Below are 11,863 nucleotides of genomic sequence, written 5' to 3'. Positions count from 1 at the left end.
TAAAAAGCAAGGATCTGCTTGGGCTGAAACCCACAGAAAAGGAAGAGCAACCATGTGAGATAAGTCAATCAGGGAAACTAAAGTCCGCTAAGTGCAGAACTTTAAAAGACAAGATGAGAGTGTTTTATTTTATCCTAAAGGTTTTAGGGAGCCAATGAAGATACCCGAGAGGGGAATAACATGGTAAGTCAATCTATAAGCATTTATTAAGTATGTACTGCGTGATAGGAATTTGAGATACAATAAAGAGAACAATTCCAAATTGGGAAGGCAGGAATTCTGAGTCAGAGATGATAAGAACATTTGAGGTTAGGAGGGATGCATTTCAAACATGGCGGCCAGCCTATGGCCAGGCACGGAGACATGAAATTATGCCAAGTGTGAGGAGCAGCAAGAAGACCAACCTAGCCAGCCCAAAGTGTCAATGAAGGGGAAGAAACCTCTAAAAGCCAGTTTATGAAGGGCTTTAAAGGACCAGCAGAAGAGTTTATACAGTTATTCCTTCCACATTGTGACTTGCCCCATCACAGTTTGGTATAAGAAATTAAATGGGAATTCTTAGGGAGTTTTGCAGAAGCTATACCTGACACACGAAGGCCAGCAGATGACACAGAGCCTGTGACCAAATACTTAATCCAAATTTTATAATAAACAATAAACATCCCCATACACACCCCATAAAAGAATGTACTAGAAATTTGAGATACAAAGCCTAAATGAAAGTATATAGTTGATTCAGGTAGTCAGAGCCCTGTCTGTTGATCTTTATTTCTCTGCTTGTGTTTTCTTCATATTTTCTCTGAAGTTCAGGGTGCTGACTTTTCCTCTGAACTAGTGAATGTAATTAAAGACTGTTGACACCTTAAAAAGCTGTCTTTCCTTGGAAAGCAGATCTAAGAACCTGTGTTAGAAGCCATCCTGGGTATGCCATTGTGGTTGTCTCTACAGGGCCATACAAGAAAAAGGAAAACATTTAGACTTCTTCTCTCATGTGAAGGGAGAGCCAAACATTTTTACACAGATTTTCCAGATCATGGGGGCACTGAACCCCTAATCCTCATCATGTGCAAGGGATAACTTTATTTGATCTTAGAGCCAATGAGGAGGCACTGGAGATTGTTGAGTAGGGGGAATGAAATGATTAGAGCAGTGTTTTAGGAATGCCTCTGTGGCAAATGTCTGGAGGCTTGGAAAGGAGGAGAGACTGGAATCTGGAAGACCACTTAGGAGTGGTCTTCTCTACTGCTGCTACTGCAGTAGTAGTCCAAGTGAGAGACAGGAGATGATGAAATTTGGGATTAGGGGAGCATTTGTGAGAATGGAGAAAAGATGATGCATGGAAGAGGTTTTGTGGAAGTAGAACCAATCAGACTCCAAAGATTCTAGTGAGTTGACTAACTTCCTTCAGGACTTTCTTGCTCTTTGCAGAATTTCTCTCTATTGCTTATAAAAACCTAAAGGAGGGTTTGAATGTAGCACAAACTGAGTCTCTGGATAATGAAAAGAAGATCAGATTTAGGAGAATTTTGAGCTATGTTCAGGAGGTGTATACCAGGTAGGAGGAATGAGTGAACAAAGAGACATAAGCAGAATGAACAAACCATGTTATGGTAATAAAAAGAAGATTAGCAAGAGCCTGGGACTGGCAGAAAGGAAAAATGGGGCTAGAGGAGTAATGAAGTATGGGGTGAAGAGAATTGGGGTAAGGAGTTTATAATGATAGCTGCTGTAAGGGTTTAAGTGTCAGGAGAGGAAATTTGGATTTAGCATGAGACAGCATGCTGTTATTCTCAGGCTTTTACATTGACCGGTATCATAGGGGTTGAGCAGGGAACCTGTTTTGAAGTCTGAGTCTTGAGCCATGACCCATTTGTGAGTCAAGGATGTTAGGTCTGCACTCCAGAGGGATAAATCTGCTGGGGGGGGGCAGAAAGAGGGGAAATGTTTGAATGGGATTAGGAGGAAGAATGATTATTTTAAGAGGAAGGGCTTAGTAAAGTTGCATTAAATCTCAGGAGAATATAATTGCTTTCCACTTATTTCTTTAGTTTCTTATCAACTTCAGTAGGTGAAGGAGTAATTGGGCCCCTGGGAGACAGAACAGAGGAACTGTATGGAGACTAAGAAAATGATGGTCTGAATCCTTATCTTTTCAGCTCCTGCTGCTTCCTTACATCTTGAACTCTTGTGTATCAGTTATCCAACTGCTCACTTCTGTGGGACCCAGGCTGAAGTGGGGCACCCAAGGGTATCTGACTCTCCAACGTATCTCCTTCCATTTGTCTTGTATCTCATTGTTTTCTTTGAGATAAAATGCTTTTAAGAGAAGAGAGTATTCTAGTGGAGCAGTTGAAAGGATTAGGGTGCCATGTTTGCAGTCAGAAGCCTGGGGGTCAAATCCAAGCTCTCCCACTTACTACTGGTATACTTTTGGTAAACTCACTCAACTTTAGGGTTTCATCTGTAAAATGGAGTAGGAGGTAAACTAGATGAACTTTAAGATCTTTTCCTGTTTTAAATCGATTATTTTATGATCCTTCTATTTCCCATCCTTGGACCCAGCCCAGCTTCTGCCCAGATCTACCTGATTCTACCCTCTGCTAATTCTGATCTCTAGTCAGTTATAGTCCTTGGTCATCATAACACCACCCTTTCCTACATTAAAAAAAAGCACATTTGGGCATGTTTTCTTTTTTTTTTTTTTTGCTACCCCAAATTGTATCACTATGAATATTTTGTTAAATAGTCATGTTGTGCCTGCGTCAAGTGGCACACATAGCCTAGTGACTTTTCTCACATTATTCCAAATTGTATTATAGAATGGATGGACCAATTTATATCCCCTGCAATGGTATAGAGTATACCCAAACCTACATAGATTCTGTAGTATAACAATAGGCATGGTAAGAGCAGGGCATGTTCAGATATTTTAAAAATGTAGGAAAAGACCAGTGTTATGGTAGCTATGGGCACCCAATTGATTAGGGTATGGTTCAACAAAGTGTGGTATATGAATATAGAATAATATTACTAAGGGCACCTAGGTGGTGCAGTGTGTAGAGAGTGCTGGGCATGCAGTCAGGAAGATACATCTTTCTGATTTCAAATCCTCAAAAACTTGCTAGCTGTGTGACCCTGGGCAAGTCATTTAACCATGTTTGCCTCAGTTCTTCATCGTTATAATGAGCTGGAGAAGGAAATGGCAAACCACTTGAGTATCACGGCAAAGAAAACTCTAAATGGGGTCCTGAAGAGTCAGACAGGATTGAAAAATGACTGAACAACAATGACAACAAATGTGTGACTCAGCTTGGTGGGGTAGGGCTGGGGGTGGGGTGGGGTAGGAGAGAAGGGATTTATTTTTTCTTTTTTTTGTCTTTTTTGGAGGGCAATTGGGGTTAAATGACTTGCCCAAAGTCACATGGCTAGTAAGTATGTCAAGTGTCTGAGGTCAAATTTGAACTCAGGTCCTCCTCCTGACTCCAGGGTCTGTGCTCTATTCATTGTGCTACCTAGTGCTCCTGAGAAGGGATTTTTTTGTTGTTGTTTTTTGGAGGGCAATTGGGGTTAAGTGACTTGCCCAGGGTCACATGGATAGTTTTTATGTTAAGTGTTTGAGGCTGGATTTGAACTCAGGTCCTCCTGACTCCAGGGCCCGTGCTCTATTCACTATGCTACCTAGCCTCCCTGAGAAGGGATTTCTTATGAATGTACCAGGGAGATCTTGACAAGACCACTGAGTAGTATGAAAAATGACTTTTTTTTTAGTAATCAGTATCTTAGAGACTCAGAGCTAACTCCCTTCCCCCCAGTTCCTTTCTCTAAAGTTTTTAAAAAGGATATTACTGATAATGAGATTGCATTGAATCTTATCCTGAATTGATATAATCAAAGGTATGGAAGCTCCATTGTGTTCTGCTCAGGCTTGGATGGAGATAGAATTTAGACAGCGCAAGGCTAGGAGTGGTCTGGTATGGTTGGGGGGGGGGTGATCTGGTATCATAAGTATTTCCTCTGCCTGGAGGTAAAATAATGGTGGGGTGATATCAGCTCCTGTTGTAAAGGTATATAAACTGGGTACCCCAATCCCCAAATCAAGCCAGCTCTAGACTGTAACTCCCATGCAATGCATGTATGTTGACCTGCTTGAGGGAAATTGAAACATGGACACAACCTAATTTTGTTTGTCTCTTTTCTTAGAACAAACTCTGTGGAGACTGATAGCAGGGAGCTTGAGTATAGCATCAACTGGAGAGAAATTATGCCTTAGATTTCCTAACTGATTGTTAATTAATAAACTGACACCATGTTTTTGTAAGCTTATGTAAAGGAACACACAAGCTGACCTGGCCTTCTTCCACTGCTGTAGCACCCCAAGCGTGACATATAGCCCACACCTGGGCGAAAGGGGCAAGAGGACATTTCTTTCATAAATCCGGGGCACACTTTTCCGTGATTACACAAACCACTAGTGCAAAACTTGGACATACTATAGAGCACACAGAGAGTAGAAAACATAGGGCATGTATGTAGTCTGTTCATATATGTGGAGAAGCCATCCAAACCTTTTATAGTTCAGGGCCCCCATTGTTTTCTGGTGGTTATTAATTAGTCAGTCAGCTGACATTTACTAATATGTTTCAGGCACCGTGCTAAGTGCTAGGTATACAAAGATAGTCAGAACAATGAAATAAACAATCTCTGTTCTCAAGGAGCACAGAGTAAGTGGGAGACAACATGCAACATTATGTACAAACAAGATGAATGTGAGATAAAACTGGGGAGAGTCTCAGAGGGAGGGGGCTCTGATTAAGGAGGACTGGGAAAGACTACTTGAGGAAACTTAAAGAAGCTGGTAGCCACCCTCCAACTCTGCAGGTCTTAGCTATTTAAAGTCCCCAGGCATGGCTCATTTGTTTGCTCTGTCAATAAAGCAATTGCAGGAAAACTCATTAACACCTCATTTACGTTACTTCTTCCAACCCTGTAGTGGAGCTGTAGGAAAACTTAACACCTCCTTTGTGCAAGATTGTTATGAGTATCAAATGAGATAATGTATGTAAAATACTTTTCCAACCTGTTCCAGTTTATTGCAACTACTTTATTGGAGACTTGGAAATTTTCACAGAAGAAATAAAACAATTAAGCAATAAAAGCAGTAGGTTTTTATTACCTACCACAAGGGAAGAGGATTAACTTGAAACATCGACAGATAGGAGTGTTATGAGGAATAGAGAAAGAATGTACTAGAAATGAAATCACCCCAAAGACAAAAATAATACCATGTATCCAATTTGACAGGATAAATCCCAGGTATTAGGGGAAACTGGGCCATGGAGGAATCAATATTGGTGCCCATGACAGGAGAAGGAAAGTGATGGGTGATCATAGGAGAGTTACTCTTTGAGAAATGACATTCAGATTTTGTCAGATACTCCTCCGTAGTCTGGAACATTGTTTTTAAATTAGACCAGTTTAAATTAGTACGCAGTTTACTGGGCTGTGAAGAGGGAGAGTAAGAGAGCCAGAAAGCCAAGGGAGCCAGGTGATATCTTCAAAGGATGAGTAGTAGTAGTCATAGTAGTAGTGCTAATAACAACAACTAGCACTTGTGTAGTACTTTAAAGTTTACAAAGTGCTTTGTATCCTCACAGCTCTGGGAGATAAGTGCTATTATCATTCCCATTCTGCCTAAGAGGAAACTGAGACTGAGGGAGGTTAAATGACTTGCCTGGGATCACATAACTGAAGTCTTAGGCAGAATCTGAATGCAGGTCTTCATAACTCCTGTATTTTTGACAGTACTTCTTAAAATTTCCTTTTTTATTGTGCAAACAACCATCAACAATCTCAAATATCTCAGGACACAAAGAACAGTGAAGACAACCATACAAGAAACTAAAATTGTACTTCTTTTTTTTCAAACACACAGACACAAGTTTAACCAGGTGATAACACAATGCTCTGTTTTTAATTACTCCTCTACCTTCCCTCTGTTCTACTTTAAAATGCTTTGCTGATGTTCTTTTGAAAATATATAATATTTTATTTCCCCCCAATTACATAATTAAATTTTTTTAACATTTTTTAAAAGTTTTCAACTCCAAATACTATCCCTCCCTCCCTCCCTCCTTTCCCACTCCTTGAGACACTAAGCAGATATAGGTTATACATGTCAAATCATGTAAAACATTTCCATATCAGTCATTTTGTACAAAAAAGACTCTAATGAAAAGAAAGAAGGAAAGAGAAAGAAAAAAAGAAAGTAAAAAATTGAATTCTCCAGTCTGTATTTGGGCAATATCAATTCTTTCTCTGGAGACAAATAGTATACTTCATCTTTAGTCCTTTGATCGGATGATTGAATGATCTAATAATGACAGCTGAGAATGGCTAAGTCATTCACAGTTGTTCATTGTATAATATTGCTGTTACTGTGTACATCATTCTTTTGGTTTTACTCACTTCGCTTTGTATCAGTTCAGGTAAGTCTTTCCAGGTTTTTCTGAAATCATCTTGCTCGTCATTTCTTATAGCACAATAATATTATCTTACAATCATATACTACAACTTATTTATCCATTTAGCAATTGATGGACATCCCTTTGATTTCCAATTCTTAACCACCACAAAAAGAGGACTATAAATATTTTTGTACAAATAGGCCCTTTTCTCTCTCTCTCTTTTTTTATGTCTTTGGGACATAGACCTAGCAGTGTTATTGCTGGATCAGAGGATATGTAGTTTTATAGCCCTTTGAGCATTCATGCTCTTTTAAAAAAATCTATCCCTGCACACCTATCTCTTTGCCTTATAACAAACATGTATAATTAAGTAAAACAAATCAAGTTATTAGCCAAGCATGAAAATGCACATCTGGTTGTCTCCCTCTAGTCCATCACCTTTCTAACAAGGGGAAAATGAATTGCTTTAAAGTCTTCTGAACTCATGACTGGTTGATTCTTTAGTTAAAGTTCTGAGGCTTTTTAGAGTTGTTTCCCCTCTCCCATTGTTATGGTCTTGATATGTATTGTTCTGGTTCTGCCCACTTTATTCTATATCAGTAGATAGCAGTCTTTCCATGTATCTCTCAATCTTTAACAGTACTCTTTTTGAGACTTTCCCTACTCTCTTTGGTGTGGCTCTGCCAAAGTACAAGGGCTCCTCACAGTTACAGTTCATTGAACTCGGAGACATCATGAAGTACTAAAAGAACCACAAATTATAATCACTGGGACAGTGTTAGTCATCTTTGTAAAATAATGAGGAATGAGGAAGGTGGCACAAGACTGAAGATAGGCAAATGTTTTCATGAATTTCAAAAAAGAAAGAGAGTAGAGTCTTAAACCATAGATGAATGATTTTGATTGATTCCTAGAAAAATTCTAGAACATGTTACTACTTGACCCCCCCCCAGGGGTCATTACTCATCAATCTCAGTGGATCCATGAGAATGGGGTCAGTTAGAAAGGAGCCTAGAGATAAAGCAAAAAATAGAGCTTTATTTGGCTACCCAGGTAGATTCTCATATGTGGAAGCATCTAAAACAAGTGTAAGGTAAAATCGTTCTTTTTGGGTTGCATTCTGCAGTTTTATCAAGAATAATTTAACGAATCACAGTAAGGTTACCATTAACATCGGCTGGATAGCAGGAAGGGGTGTTGGATAGTTTATTTCAGGGACATGTTTTGAGAATAAGGAACCTTGTGCTATTGGTCCCCTAGGTGGTATAGTGGATGGAGTACTGGGCCTCGAGTCAGGAAGATTCATCTTCCTGAGTTCAAATCTGGGCTTAGAAGCTTACTAGCTATGTGACCCTGGGCAAGTCATTTAACCCTGTTTGCCTCAGTTCCTCATCTGCAAAATGAGCTGGTGAAGGAATTGGCAAACCACTCTAACACTTTGCCAAGAAAACCCCAAACAGGGTCATGAAGAGTCTAAAATGACTAAACAACAACAACCCTGCCCTACTAAAGGAACAGGATATGTGCATTTTTCAGCTTAAGGAATGTAAAATAGCAAAATTTATCTCCATAATTGTGATGCATAATCTTGTATTTTTCCATAAATAACAAGGATATATGTATTTTGTGAGTTTATAAGGGGTTTATCAGGGTAATTCCCTGATCAATTTGATGAGCTTATTGTGAAATGACTTTTTTATTAAGAACTCTGATTAAACATGGTTCCAAAGATTATTGCCCATTTCATGATAGTCAGTGGTCTAAAATGCAGGACTCATTTTTGTACACATTTTTGGACATGGACAATATGGAGATTTATTTTGCTTGGCCATGTCCGTTTGTTACAAGGCTTTTCTTTTTGTTTTTCCAAAAGTATATGTGGGAAGAAGAAAAAAAAATAAATGCTTAATTTAAAAAGAAAATTAAATGAAATAAAAAAGAAATGAATTTTTGTTTGAAGTCACCTCAAAGAGGCTCTAAATGTACTTATTAATAGGAAAAAAGAGAACTCTCCATTAAGCCTCAGTAACTGGAACTATACCAAGATGAATTAGATGCTTTCAAAGAGTCCCTTGGTGCCCCCTTTGTGGTAGTGACTGGAGCTACCTCCATGATGAAAGATCCCTGGGTGTACTGACTTTGTTAGGAGTAGTTACTCTTTGTGCAGGCTTATAAAAGGGAGCCCACAGACTTGCTTAGTCTCCTTTTTGCCTTTTGGGTATATTTTTGTCTTTTCTTTTCTACCTTGGTAAGAAAGTGAAGAATGAGGACAAGTGGATAGATTCCTGGCTCCGGAGCAATTATTGACTACCTTGAGGCAGGAAGTACAAGGGAGTTATACGTGTATACAACCAGTAGAATTCTTGGTCACTTTTTGCCTTTTAAAAATAATCACAGTAATTTCCCAATATCTCACTTCATAGCACAATTTATGGTAACAATGAAAAGTAGATAAACAAAATGAATTGACACAGTAAATGCATATGCAAAAGAGACAAATGTATTTTGTCATATGTGATCCATATTCAATAATATTCATTAAATTTAAATTAAATTATTATATCTTTCAGGGTTGTTTTCATTTTCTATATTTAGTCACTTGTGTACCAGTGTCCCGCTTCTGCTTTCTTCACTGTACATTAGTTCATTACAAATCTTCCCATATTTCTTTGAAATCCTATTTAATACTTTCTTATAGTGCTATTAAATACTTCATTTTATTTGTATACCACAGTTTATTCAGCCATCCACCAATCACTGAAAATCTCCTTTATTTCCATGGATTTTTTTTTGTTACCACAAAAATACTGCCAAGAGTACTTTAATATAAATGGATCCTTTCCCTTTTGGAGTACATTCTGAGTATTTTGGGCACTGAGCCAAAGGGTATAAAAAATTAACTACTTTTTTTCCCCTATAAAATTCCGAATTGACTTGTAGAACAATTGAAATAAATCACAGCTCCCAAAAAAGGTGTCAGTGTACTGTTTTCTCACTTACCCTGCAACACTATTTCTGTTTGTTATTTTTCTGTTGTGGATATAAGGCAAAATCTGAGACTTTTAATTTCGATTTCCCTTTTTTATTGAGTATTTGCAACGTTGTTTCACGTAGTTGTTGAAGGCTTGCAATTCTTTTTAAAACTATTCAGATCTTTTTGTCACTTATCCATTGAGGAATGGTTTTTGTTTTTATATATTTGTGTTATTTTCCTGTATCTTGACCTAACTTTTAACCAATGTATGTAATATATGGATTTGTTTTCCCTTTCATCAGATTGTCTTCTTCTATTTGAAATGATTTTATTTATGCAAAAGTTTCCAGATTGTATACAATCGGTTATTTCTTTTGTTCACACTAATCATCTTTATCCCATTTTTTTGTCTATGAAATGTCCAACTACCTTAGTTCTTTTTTTTTCCTGTAGTTTAATGTATTTTAATAGCAAACTTACAGGAACAGCACAGAAGATAGACAACATTAAAAACATGTACTTGCATGTAGGACAACTCAGTTAGAAAAGTATAGTGAATGGATGGAATCTACCATATGATAAAAATGCTACAAACACCATTTAGTTGCCGTCAATAAGAAATTTACTTTTTTTAAAAAATCCAAATTCTGGCATTGTCCAGAAAAATTTAACAGGTTTATTTATAATTGTTATAAAGTTGAATTGTTGAAACTTGTTCACGGAAACATTTTTTTGACCGCATTAATGCTTTATGTCCTCGCATTTATATTCAAAATTCACACACAAATGAAAATGGAAAAAACTTGACAATACCTGATTCTGTCCCCTATTTTTCCATTTGCAATCATATACTTAGGTACCTTTTGACCCCATGGGAAAAAAATGTCTGTTCAGAACTACCAATAACAGGAAGAAGAAGAGATTTTTTTTCTGTTTTGAGAATGAAGAATGTTTCCCCTCATAATGGAGTTTAAGCACATTCTCTACGTATGCAGAGTGCTAGCTGGGTATCTTTTGGCATGATTGTGACACGTTTGGTGTGGATAGCACATAGGTTGGTGTCCTCAAACAGGCCAACGAGATAGGCTTCACTTGCCTCCTGCAAAGCACCAATTGCTGCACTCTGGAAGCGCAGATCTGTTTTGAAGGCCTGAGCAATTTCATGCACCAGACTCTGGAAGGGAAGTTTACGAATTAGAAGTTCAGTGGACTTCTGATAACGTCTGATTTCACGGAGAGCCACAGTACCCGGCCTGTAGCGATGATCCCTCCAGTAGAGGGCGCACTCTTGCGAGCTTTTGTAGAGAGCTGCTTCCTGGGGGGCTTTACCACTGGTGGATTTACGGGCAGTTTGCTTGGTACGAGCCATATTCCTGAAAACTTCTCCTTATACACCCCCCTTCTCTTTCGGCTTGGGCTTGGAGAGCAAGAGGCCGCAGCGAACACAGTAGTATCTATTTCCAACCTCTTCTTTGGAAAAAAAATTACCTTCCACATTTAGATTACTTGTCTACGTGGAACCTTTTGTGGTATGTGGTGTAAGATACTGGCCTAAACTGATCTTTGCTAAACTGTTATACATGAAGTTCTTGTCAGGAAGAGGATTCTTCCCCAAGTACTTCATGTTCTTGTGTCTGGATCTTGCTCATTCAGTCCACTCTGCTGACCTACTTGTGTATTTTATAACCAGTACCAAGTATTTTTTTTTTTTTAAAGCAATTGAGGTTAAGTAACTTGCTCAAGGTTACACGGCCAGGTGTTTCTGGGTGGGTGCTAAGTGTCTGAGCCCGGGACTCCATCTCCAGGTCATCGACACAAGTAGTTTTTTATAATTACTTGATAATTATTTATAACCAGCATCAAGTATTTTTGATAACTATTGCTTTATGATATATTTTGAGATCAAGGACATGGTGGACCCACTTAATTTTAGTTCATGGAAAAAAAAATTCAATTCTTCTTTCCTTCCTTCTGACCCTTTAAAACCTTTCTGTTCTCTCTTTATTCTTTCATTGGTTTTCAACTAAATGTAAAATGTTTGTTCAAACATAACATTCTGTTCATTCAGCTTCACAGCCTTGGAACCATTCTTGACTATTCCCTTTCTTTTATCCCCTATTTCTAATCAGCTGTCAAGTCTTCTCTAGTCTACTGCCATAGCATCATTCTTTACCTTCTTTTTATTCACTTGGCTACAAGCCTACTTCAAGTTCTTATCACCTCTCGGAGTAAGAGGTGATAAGCTCATGTCTAGTCTATTGAAATAGTCTCATAATTGACATCCTTATTTCTAATCTCTTACTCTCAAATCCATACCCTTGTCAAGAATTTCCTTGGAATTACTAGTGACTCTAGGATTAGATACAAACTCATCAGGCTAGGTCTGATACCCTCCACAGTCTGACTCCTACTTTTCTAACAGCTA

The 11,863-nt window shown here is 38.2% G+C and overlaps 1 long non-coding RNA gene across 1 annotated transcript; it reads right to left on the bottom strand.

Moving 5' to 3' along the window:
- Positions 1–9,872: 9,872 nt before the first annotated feature.
- LOC138160500 (uncharacterized) lies at positions 9,873–10,869 on the bottom strand. The gene is made up of 2 exons (XR_011168160.1): positions 10,771–10,869; positions 9,873–10,610 (listed from the first exon to the last, which is right to left on the bottom strand). It is a non-coding gene; the product is annotated as an uncharacterized lncRNA (long non-coding RNA).
- Between the last annotated feature and the right edge of the window lie 994 nt (positions 10,870–11,863).

This window comes from Petaurus breviceps, unplaced genomic scaffold, assembly GCF_028583685.1.
Source record: "Petaurus breviceps papuanus isolate PSGF00001 unplaced genomic scaffold, PetGlider_PUasm1.0 181, whole genome shotgun sequence".
Classification (NCBI taxonomy): domain Eukaryota; kingdom Metazoa; phylum Chordata; class Mammalia; order Diprotodontia; family Petauridae; genus Petaurus; species Petaurus breviceps.
This window is presented reverse-complemented; position numbering and strand designations above follow the sequence as displayed.